Source organism: Nansenia antarctica (assembly GCF_963989245.1).
Source record: "Nansenia antarctica genome assembly, chromosome: 12".
Taxonomy (NCBI): domain Eukaryota; kingdom Metazoa; phylum Chordata; class Actinopteri; order Argentiniformes; family Microstomatidae; genus Nansenia; species Nansenia antarctica.
The window spans coordinates 23,747,137-23,758,408 of NC_137682.1; the positions used below are offsets into that span (position 1 = coordinate 23,747,137).

The following is an 11,272-nucleotide window of genomic DNA, read 5'->3' on the forward strand; positions in this document are numbered from 1 at the left end:
CTGGGCAGGACAAATGCGGCCCTGAATACTGATACAGGGGATGATTAGGAGACATAAAGACCACACTTTATAACAGACACTGGAGAAGAATAGGGCATAGTAGAGCAAGGATATGTGGAGGAATACAGAGAGAGTCAAGAGGTCTAAAAACACCTGACAAACTTTGATTTTGGGATTAATGGGGACTCTTTGTTGTTAATGTAATATATATTACAAATTAATATTAATATTAATATATTATAACAATGGTAATCCACATTGAGAGGTGTTGCATTCAACAGCCTACGGCCACTTCTAAGACTCGATTAAACAACAACGTTTGAATGAATGAAATCAGACTAGGCACTTAATGAATCCCCATTCATTTGAAGGTCATTTTGTTTTTCCCATTTTTCATGATTATTTACAATAATCAGCGATGTTAAATCGCTTCATTGGGTCTCATAATTGTCTTGCATAATTGTCTTATCTGATGAGGCAAAAAAAACAAAATCTCCCTCAATTCAATACAACTTTATTCATCCGAAAATGAACAATAGCATACTCTCTGTTAATAAACCCATTTACTAAAATCTTGATTGTGTGTGTGTGTGTGTGTTTATCTGTCTCCAGGAGTCTTCTCCAGTATAACACACCAGTTCCCTTGGTCATGGTAGCTACTCTGCACACTCACTCCTCTAACCCTGCCACACAGCTCCTCTAGCTCCCCCTGCTGGAAGACATGGTAATAGCGATGAAATACAGGACCTGGGCTGGGAGCTGAGCCATGAACATTAGCAGTGGGGAGGTCTGATGTCTTTTTTGAGCCTCCTCGACCACCCTGTTTGCCTACTCCCTTCCCCTGGTTACCATGTCCTGTCTCTCCTCCTGCCCGCTCCCCCCCTCCCCCCTTAAGATGCCAGGGGACCAAGAGGTCTTGGGAGTCGAAGGCCGTGCGGTTGGTGTGGACCCTAAGCTTGGGCCGACTCTCTTTCTCAGGGGGGACCTGGTTGCAGTCCAAGTTGTTGTCCGGGGGGTTCTTACTCCCGACCTGCCCCTGGTCGTAGTCTTTGCCGTTGCCTGGGGCCTGTAGAGCTGCCTCCGGGCCTGTGTGCTGTGGGCTCTCTGAGGTATTTAGACGTCTGGTCGTTGTGTTTCTGTTCCAGGGCCCACACGTAGATCAGCGCCCTTCCTCCAGGCTTCAACAGCCTCACCAACTCCTCCACCGCAGCCAACCGCCGCTCCTACACACACCACACAAAGGAAATCATAAAACAACAGTAACCAAACTGTGTGTGTGTGTGTGTGTGTGTGTGTGTATGTGTGTGTGTGTGTATGTGTGTGTGTGTGTGTGTGTGTGTGTGTGTGTGTATACCTTTGTAGAGAGGTGGTGAATGACAGCTATAGAGATGCAGGCATCGCAGGTCTCTTTGCGTAGAGGAACATTGAGAGCGTCAGACACAAATGCCTGGAAGCCTCTCTCTGAGCAGATCTGCACCAAGGCACTGCTGCGGTCACAACCCACCTACAGGGGACAGACACACTCAATGGAATCCTAACACAGCCCGTCTAAAGACGAGACATAGAAAACAGATCTAACAGATCGAAATTAAGTAGCATTTACCCATTTTTTTACTTTGCATCTACCCTCAACATGTTCAACATGCACTCACCGCAAACAGCTCTGGGTTGACCCCGAGGTACTTCCCGTTCCCGCAGCCCACGTCAGCGAGAACACTTCCTGGTCGGAGCGAGGACAGGAAGTGACATACTTGTGGCCAGGGGGAGTGGCGCGTGCTGCTGAAGTGACAGGCGATGGCGTCGTACACGCTGTGCACGAACTCTGCCTCCAAGCGGGCCGCGTCACCCTCGCTGCTGGGTAGGGAGGGGGGGGAGGGGGAGGGGCCGGAGGGACGCTGGCTGTCACAAGAAGATGGGAAGGCTGCAGGGAGACAGACAGGCCCAGCTTCACACAGGTTCATCCAAAGCCCGTGTGTCAAGTCAAAAATGTAAACAGTCGTCTGGTGTGCTAAGCAATGGAGACATGAACGCACTTGTTCAAAATCGGCAAACCCAACAAAGAAGCTCACCACAGTCGCACGGTGTTCGGCGGACTTTGCGGAAGGTGAGAGAGGTCCTAGTGCCCCTCCGGCTCAGGGTCAGGTTGCTATGGTTATCAGAGGATACTGCAGCAGGGGACTCTGGGTGGTCAGCTGGGACCACATCAAACTTCCTGGGAGTTATACTAGTGACACAGAGAGAAAAAACCTCTTTGACTCTCTTTCTGTCTCTCCTCTGTCCTCTCTCTCTCTACCCTCCCTCATTCCCTTTCATTCTCACCCATGGGTCCATAGGTATCTGCTCTCTCCCTTCATCACCAGTAGACTCCGCCCTGGCAACACCACGGCAACTAAGGGCCCATCGGGGTGACGGAACTCCATCACCGTCTGCAGTGACATTATGTAAAGTAAAAGTCATATCAAAGGAAGTTCCTGAAGAAACTGTATGTGTTCTGCACTGTAGGTCTTCTGCTGTTTCCATTCATAGCCCAAACTCGACATTCCGGGTTTTTTAAGTTTTTGACTTACAGAAAGCTGAATATTTTAAGAAATATGAAGAGCTGTATATTAAATTGGATTTGAATCTCAAGACCGACTTCACCAGTCAAAAACCTTTCACTTTTTGGCCCTGAAAAACTCCCTAGTTGCTATGGTTGGGAGTATGTTTGTCTGACTGTATAATGAAGCACCAACCAAGGGGATAACGTGTTATTTAAAAAAATGTATGACTGTATTGAAACGGACACCGTTGTTTTTTTCATATACCGCAATATTACAGAATTACCGCGGCCGCCCAACCATAGAAAACGTATTAAAGCCGATTATAAAGATGAATGAATCACCCTGCCCTTCAAGACCATGTATATAAGCGCACACATAGTGTACAGTAAGATCATTATTTACAGCAAGATGTATGTGATGTATGTATGCACACGTATACACGTCAGAACACACACACAAACGAACATACACCAACGAACACACACACACACACACACACACTCTTCATATCGCGACGACTCTCCACTCCACTCTATCCCACCTGGAGAGGGGAAACAGCTACGCGAGACTGCTCTTTGTGGACTTCAGCTCTGCCTTCAACACCATCCTTCCAGACAGGCTAGTGACCAAACTACTAGACCTGGGACTATCACACTCTATATGTGCATGGATCAAGGACTCAGTGTTTCCTCTACATGCATTTATTGGTGGCGGGCCGCCACGAATGAATTTCCTCCGCCACGAATTGATTCAGTCCACACAAAAAAATAAAAATAAAAATATCTGAACATTTTAGCTGATTAATATATATCTGATCCTAGATCAGCGCTATAATGGATGTTGACTAAAAGTGCACCTAAATCCACGCCCGTCTCTCTCTAACCGCTGATCCAAAATCAGATTAATGACATTCAGTTGACGACGTGACACAAGGGCTCCTGATTGGTCTAAATGTGAACTGTGGTATTATTGTTATTGTGTACAGGCCACCGTGGTGACATCAGGGGGGTATTCCATCAACATCGCTAAAGGGAAAATCCAGGTTTAGTCTGATAAATCTCGCGAGAGTTCTTAAAAATATCCAGGCATATTCTGATAGGTCTCGCGAGAGTTATCAAAAATAAGCCAGGATTTTCCTTTAGCGACGTTGATGGAATACCCCCCAGGTCAGGTGGGCAGGTTACGACGAGACAACAAGAGACCGGTATTGTAGAGCTTACAGAGCGAGTTAAAATAAAGACACTTACATTGAAATACAGAAGGACTCACGTGTATGTTTAATAGAATAACACGACATGGTGTCAGAAGTCCTGTAAGTGAGTGTTAAGAGTTAGATCGGCCGACAAGTGTCATTTGAGCTCGTGACGGTGAGAAGGGAGAAGAAAAGATGGATGCTAATGCTAACGCGGGAGCAGCTGCAGTCCAGAGAACGGCGCCAGTTTCAAGTGCTACGTTAGCAGACATTAGCAAGTCAAAAAACGATTCTTATGTGCCGTCACTTTAGCAACGACACAGTATTGTCAAGGGGAAAAGAAGGGGGAGACGATTTTTTTATTGACAACGGAATTACATGCTGGAAAAACATGCAGCTAAAATTCAGGGAACATTTGGACAATAAGAGACACACGGGAGAAGTACGGGAAAACAGGGCTCATGTGGGTCTCATCAAAGGTAAGAGTTTGTTTTCTTTAACTCAGCTGATACTCAGCTGTTTACCGAATGCTCCATCTGACTGTGATTTTACTTCTGTAATGTGGTGGGTTGACATAATTCACGCACGGAACTATAGGTTGAGACTATTGTTCCGTCCGTAGTACCCAAGTTGTTTAGACTGTTCTATTTACTGCTTGAGTGTGTTGTTGACAATCGTTCATGTCCTTCATTAAACATTTAGCTTTGTCATTTGATACGCCGCCTACGACTACCATCTCTCTGCACTACAGTAAACAGTTAATCAGTAACGTTAGCCGCTTTTGTGCTCATGTAGGCCTACTTCGTATTATATTATAGCTGATGATCTTTGTGTGTGTGTATATGTGACTGTCAGTCACAAGTTTATATTCTGTATATTCATTATTTATTTATTTTGGCCATCCTCTAGTTTTGGCTGTGATTAGAAAAAAAAATGGTGCGCGCGCGGTCACGGCCATCCGCCACCATTGTAAAAATTCCTGGAGGAAACACTGGGACTTCCTGTCTGACCGCCCCCAGAGGGTGCGGGTGGGCTCCCACACCTCCACAGCCCTCAGACTCAGCACTGGGTCCCCCCAGGGCTGCGTGCTAAGCCCCATCCTCTACAACCTCTACACCTACGACTTCACCGCCGTCCACCCCAGCAACTCCATCGTAAAGTTTGCAGACGACACCACCGTGGTGGGCTGCATCTCGGGGGGGGACGAGGCGGCGTACAGGGATGAGGAAGAGCAGCTGAGCAAGCTGTGCAAGGTTAACAACCTGCTGCTGAACCAGTCAAAGACCCAGGAAATCATCGTGGACTTCAGGAGGAACAAATCTGAGGTCCAGCCCCTGCTCGTCGATGGAGGGAGCGTGGAGAAAGTCTCAACCCTCCGATTCCTGGGGGTGCACATACAGGATGACCTGTCCTGGAAGAACAACACAGCAGCCATCATCAAGAAGGAACAACAGCGGCTCTTCTTCCTGAGAGTCCTCAGGGAAGACCACATCGGACAGGAGATGCTGGTGGCCTTCTACCGCTGCGCAGTGGAGAGCATGCCTCAGGAAGGCCTCCAAGATCTCCAGAGACCCATCCCACCCTGGGTACGAACACTTTGCTCGGCTGCCCTCGAACAGGCGGTTCAGGACCATGTTCGCAAGGACAAACAGACTGAAGCTCAGCTTCTACCCCAGGGCCATCCAGGCCCTGAACACAGCAAAGACCTAGGTTCTAGGCCCTGGACAATCTAGACAAATTGATGGCAGCTACAAGATTGAAATCAAGTGTAATACTGAAACACAACTGTGTACATTTCAAACCTGCAAACTGCGACACTTTAAATGAATGTGCAATAACACTATGTGCAATATGACAACCCTAGGGTACATAAGGTTCAGAGAATAGGAAATGTTAGAATAGGTATAGCATAGCATAGAGTACAGCACAGTGTTTTATTTGTATAGTATAGTATAGTGGATAGTGTACATAGCCTTTATTTTATGTAAACCAGCTCTTTTCCCTTCTTGTTTTTAGTTTTTTTTTTCTTAGCACCAGGGGAGCCCCCCCCTCCCAAATTTCATTGTTTGGTACCTGTACTATATCAATGACAATAAAGACCATTCATTCATTCATTCATTCATATCTACCTTGGCTCCCAGGCTCAGGGAGAGGATGGTATCCGCAAAGGCAGAGTGAGTGTCAACATGAGGAGGGATACCTAACAACAAGAACCACAGAAACACAGCTTAGAAACGTAAATGGACGTGTTTTTGAAGCACAGCAGTATCACAGATGAAAGGCCTATTAACAATCTCTGTGGAAACGGTTGAATAGTGGGATTCCACAGGTAGATTATCAATCTCTCAGCAACAGGATCTGCTTTGGGACACAAGGCAAGCCAAGGACAGTTTATTTGTAGCACAAACGCACCCAAAATATAAATGGTGATATTAGATGACTGAGGCCTGTACTTGATGAGGTTTTAAGTTTTTATAAAGAACGTTAAAGTCTTTAAAGACGTTTCCTGTTGTTTTATGACGTTTTCTTAGCCCCTTTTTCATACGTTTGACCAGAAGTCTCAAGGCTCACAAGTTGAGTTGCCCTACAGACCGTCTCTGTTTAATAAGGCACCTTTCATGAGGCAATAACAGATCTAAATGAATGAATTAATTAATTAATTAATAAATGAATTATCTTTATTGTCATTGTAACAGGTACAACGAAAGGTACAACGAAACAAACAAACACAGTCCTAAGATAATAAAAAAAACAATAATGAGACATAAATAGACATAAGTAGGGCGGGGTATAAACAAAAAAAGGGGGATAAGTGATCGGTAGACATCTGAGAATGTATCTATTATGTGAACTTTACTATACTTCTATACACTATATAGCCTATTCACAGGGGGGTATATAGACAGGGGGGAGTTAACATGTAACTGTGTACTTTTATAAACATAATGACCATATGGACTAGTAGACTTATATACAGTATATGGTCATGTTCTCACATGAAAGTCCGAATCTTGAGCCGGAGCAAGTGGATGAGTTTGCAACATTGTTGCATAAATTATTTCTCTGATTTGCGTTCTCTCAGCCCTTTATGTAAACAAAGTAACATACGCAATCGAAGCAACAGACGGGGTAGTTGATTGGTCAGAAAAATAGGAAATTGCCCGTTCATCCTGATCAACACGCATGTGCTGTTGTTTTCCTATGGACTGCCTCAATGCGTCGTTTCTAACCGGAGCGAAACCACCCTTTTCAAGCGGAGCATCCGTTGGTTGTTTGCTGCGGGAGCGACTTCGCACGTTTTCACAGCTACAAACGACGCAGAGCAAAGCGAATTTTATCCTAAACTCTGTTTCAAGTGAAGCAAATGTTCTAGTGAGAACACACCCTATGACTCCTTATAAAAGGGTTCGATTGGTGAAACCAGTGGAATGGGAAGCTCACACTCATGTATACATTCACATACAGATCAGTGATGGAGATGTGTGGGACAAGGGCATCCAGTATTCAAACAGGGCCTTGGTTTCACTGTAAACCTAGTAACAGGGTTCCTACAAGTTTCAACAAGTCAAATTTAAGACCTTTTTAGACCTCTTTGAATATAATTTTAGACTTGTAGCTTTTTGTCATCCTCAAGGTGAATTAGGGCTGCCACGATTAGTCGACTAGTCACGACGACGTCGACTACCAAAATCGTCGCCGACATATTTGGTAATCGCCGTAGTCACATGTTTTTTTGGAGCTGATTTTTTTTTTTTTTTTTTTTCCCCCCCTAGCACCAGGGGAGCCCCCGCTCCCAAATTTCGTTGTTTGGTACCTGTACTATATCAATGACAATAAAGACCATTCATTTCATTCGATAAGCATTAGTTTTTCTTCCCTGAAGCTGCCACTGGCTAGCGTCTCCCAGTGTCTTTGATGTACATGCGCAGTGTCGGTCATCCGGGGCACACGTGACTTCCCCGGAAAAACAAACAGAGAAATGTCTTCCTGTCCTCGTACCTCTAAAGTGTGGGAGCATTTCAACCACAACATTGAAAAAAAGAATGTAAAATGTAAAATTTGCAAAGCTGAACTCGCTTATCATGGCAGCACGTCTATGATGCGCGAGCATCTCAAAAGGAAGCACGTTGTGGCAGATGACGAGGAAGAAGATATATTTATTTATATTTATTTTTGTTTTTGTATTCTTTTGGTTGCCTAGTGCCTAGCCTACCTCCTTTTACTCAGCAGTTTGCACTCTCTACTACTCTTTACATTACATTACATGCAAGTGATGCCAGAAATAAATCTGCAAAGTTCATTAAAATATCTATTTTTGAGTGAACAATCATTTTAATTGTCTTTATTTTTAGTTAGCACATGCCTACAACAACAACTAACAACTTCAAGCTACATTTAGAAGCTGATTTAGAAGATGATAGCTAAATAAGAGCGATTGAGTAATTGTGCGATAAGCTGTAATTTATGATCCGATTAGTCGACTAATCGTTAAAATAATCGGTGACTAGTCGACTATGAAAATAATCGTTTGTGGCAGCCCTAAGGTGAATTTGAGACCTTTTTAGGCCTTATAAATTGGATTGCTGGATTTTAGACTTTAAGGCTTTTTAAGACCAGGGCGGGAACCCTGTAGTAAGCCAAACCTACCTTGTCCTGACTGATACTGGTTGACTGTCAGTTGGTCTGGCAAGATGTCCACATGTCTGTCGCTGACACACCTTTCCAGAACAGGTACACACTCTTGGGGAAGACCTGGACGAAACATGACAACATTTCAATAACATGACAGGGTTGTCCTATGCCATTAGAAAACAGACAATTGAAAAGTAATATTGCACGAGAAACCAAAAGTGGTCACAATCAAACACACACACACACCTCCAGCTAAGGGCTTGTCTTTGTCCACATTATTGTTGTTGTAGCGAAACTCGTACCCATAATGCTTCACTCTCCTGTGCTTTAGAGCTTTCTGAGCTAGAAGACAAAAAGATAGGGACAAACAACATACATATTTATATGTATATAATGTGGTATATACCATAGAAATGTGGTGTGTACAGGGGCTCGACCGAGCTGCCCACCTGTGTCATCCTCATTAGGGGACGTCCAGTCAATAGCATCTAGCAGCAAAGCCTCTTCCTCTGGAGACACAAAGTCCTCAACCAGCACCAAGCCCGCAGGCAGGGACACACACACATCTGCTTCACTACCTACTGCGGGGACAAACACAGACAAATAAAAATAAAAACACCAACAAAAACACACACACACACACACAGACACAAGACTCACAACTAGGGGTGGGACGATTAGAAAATGTCATGTCACGATTATCGTGGGCAAAATAATCGCGATCCACGATATTATCGCGAGAATTAAAAAAAAAAAAAAAAAAAAAAACTTTTTTTTAGAATGCCAATAAAACACACTGTAATCACTTTAACTTAGATTTTGTTGTATTTTTATTGAATCATGTTAATAACATTAACATCATTTTAAAAACATCTTGACAAAAATAAAAATCTTTAATACAATCTTAAATAAGGTAATGATAAATTATAAGGTATCACTGCATAAATAAAGGAAAAAAATACTGTCAAACAAAACTTGAACACTGACACTTTTCTGTCATCAAACTGAGTGCTAGCCTTGTGGCTTAGAGACTTGAAAGCTTCAAGATAGGTTAAAGTGCAAAAATGTCAACAAAATGTTCACTTTTTCTGCCTTTAGCTGTGCTCGGAGAGGTGTGAGTATGTGCCCACTGGCACTAAACACTCTCTCTGAAGGAACACTAGTTGCAGGTATGCATAGAAGCCTGCGTGCAACCCTGGAAAGGTGAGGCAATGGACACGGGGCCGATGCAGCCATGGTGAGAAGGCTAGCATACGTTAGTGACTGACTGACAAGGCTGACTTGACAGTCACGTTACCCATGCAGGCTGAACAATCGCGCGAGACAAATTTCTGTGAGGATATTCGCGCGCGGCTCATGTGAGAAATCTCAATTATATTACTATTTATTTATAACATACGATTATTACATCCTCCCTCTCGCCAGTTTGGGGCAACATAGACTTCTCCCCTGGTGCCACGGATAGGGGTTTCAAGCGGTGGGACAGCAAAGGGATGGTTACTATCGGACATTTATATGATACGGAAATACTACTTTCATTTGACCAATTATGTAAGAAATATGACCTACCACGAAATGAGTTTTTCAGATACCTTCAGATACAAAGTTTTTTAAATAGCCAAAAAGACACTGGCCTCTGTCACCAACCCTCTCCGCTGGAGGAGATAGTCTCTGCTGGAAAGACGAGAGGCATTCTGGGGCTTGGGTATAGAGCACTTTCGAAATATGATAAAGGCAAACCTGCATTTACGCCCAAAGACTGGAATAATGACCTGAACATTAATACTGATGCAGCAACTTGGTCACTAATATGGCAATCGGCAAACGACATCTCAATCTGTAATAGGACGAAGGAAACGCAATTTAGACTACTACAACGTTTGCAGATTACTCCCCAACTTAGACATAAAATGGATCATAACAAATCGGAAATGTGTACAAAGTGTATTACCGAGGTTGGGAGCTTTGTTCATTGTGTTTGGACTTGTAGATATATAGATGATTACTGGAAAGGTATAGTGGATAAAATTCATCTAATTCTAGATGTTACATTGGATAAGGACCCCATGTGTCTATTGTTTGGGTTGCCAGACAAACAACTTAAAAGTATGCATTCCAAAAGACTTCTGTGTATCCTCACTTTTTGTGCAAGGAAAAATATATTGCTGAAATGGATAGACTGCAAACCGCCTACAATAGCTGGATGGCACAAGGTAATTTTTGATATGATTCCTATGGAATATCTGACATAAGTGTAAGATAAAGACATTCTATAAGATTTGGTCTCCGTTCTTAGATTATATTGGTACCAGACTGGCTGCCATTGTAATGAAAGGTTTGGTGGATTACACTCAAGAAAGTACACAAGACTAATGTGTAACAGATCTACAATGTATGGGTCACAATATTATTTACTGTGCTGGTGTTGTGCTGCCGCTGTGTTTAGGACTGTAAGACATGGATGCTGTCCATGGAGGACGGAGGATGGGGGTGATCCCCCCATATATTATGGCATTTGTTGTCATTTTCTTTTCTGTTTATTTCTGATATGTGACATGGCCTCCTCCCCCCCTGTTTTTTTGTTTTTGTTTTGTTTTGTTTGTCTTTGTTTTTTGTTTGTAAAAAAAAAGAGAAAGAAAATTTTCTGTTATTGTTTATGGACAATGTACTGCATAATAAAGTGCAAAACTAGTTTTCTACTATAAATGGGACAATAACCTCCCCCACGGATACTAGTTGTTGTTGTTATGTCCTGTTGTGTACATGTCTCTGTGAAACTCAATAAAAATATTAACAACAACAACAAAAAACACATAGGTCACATACATTAATACATACAATAAAAACAGACAGATCAAATCATGATACATGTGATGGTACTCCTGCTGGGCATTGCTGCCTGACGCAC

General features: G+C 43.3%; 1 pseudogene across 1 annotated transcript in view; it reads right to left on the reverse strand.

The window, feature by feature from the left end:
* Nucleotides 1-391: 391 nt before the first annotated feature.
* The window catches only part of LOC308169017 (tRNA (carboxymethyluridine(34)-5-O)-methyltransferase alkbh8-like), a 13,772-nt pseudogene continuing 2,891 nt past the window's right edge, over nt 392-11,272 (reverse strand). The window contains exons 4-12 of the transcript in view: nt 8,814-8,942; nt 8,611-8,706; nt 8,380-8,484; nt 5,862-5,932; nt 2,320-2,426; nt 2,070-2,224; nt 1,653-1,921; nt 1,355-1,504; nt 392-1,223 (exon numbers count right to left, since the gene is read on the reverse strand). The product of the transcript in view is annotated as a tRNA (carboxymethyluridine(34)-5-O)-methyltransferase alkbh8-like (transcript). The remainder of the gene's footprint in view (nt 1,224-1,354; nt 1,505-1,652; nt 1,922-2,069; nt 2,225-2,319; nt 2,427-5,861; nt 5,933-8,379; nt 8,485-8,610; nt 8,707-8,813; nt 8,943-11,272) is intronic.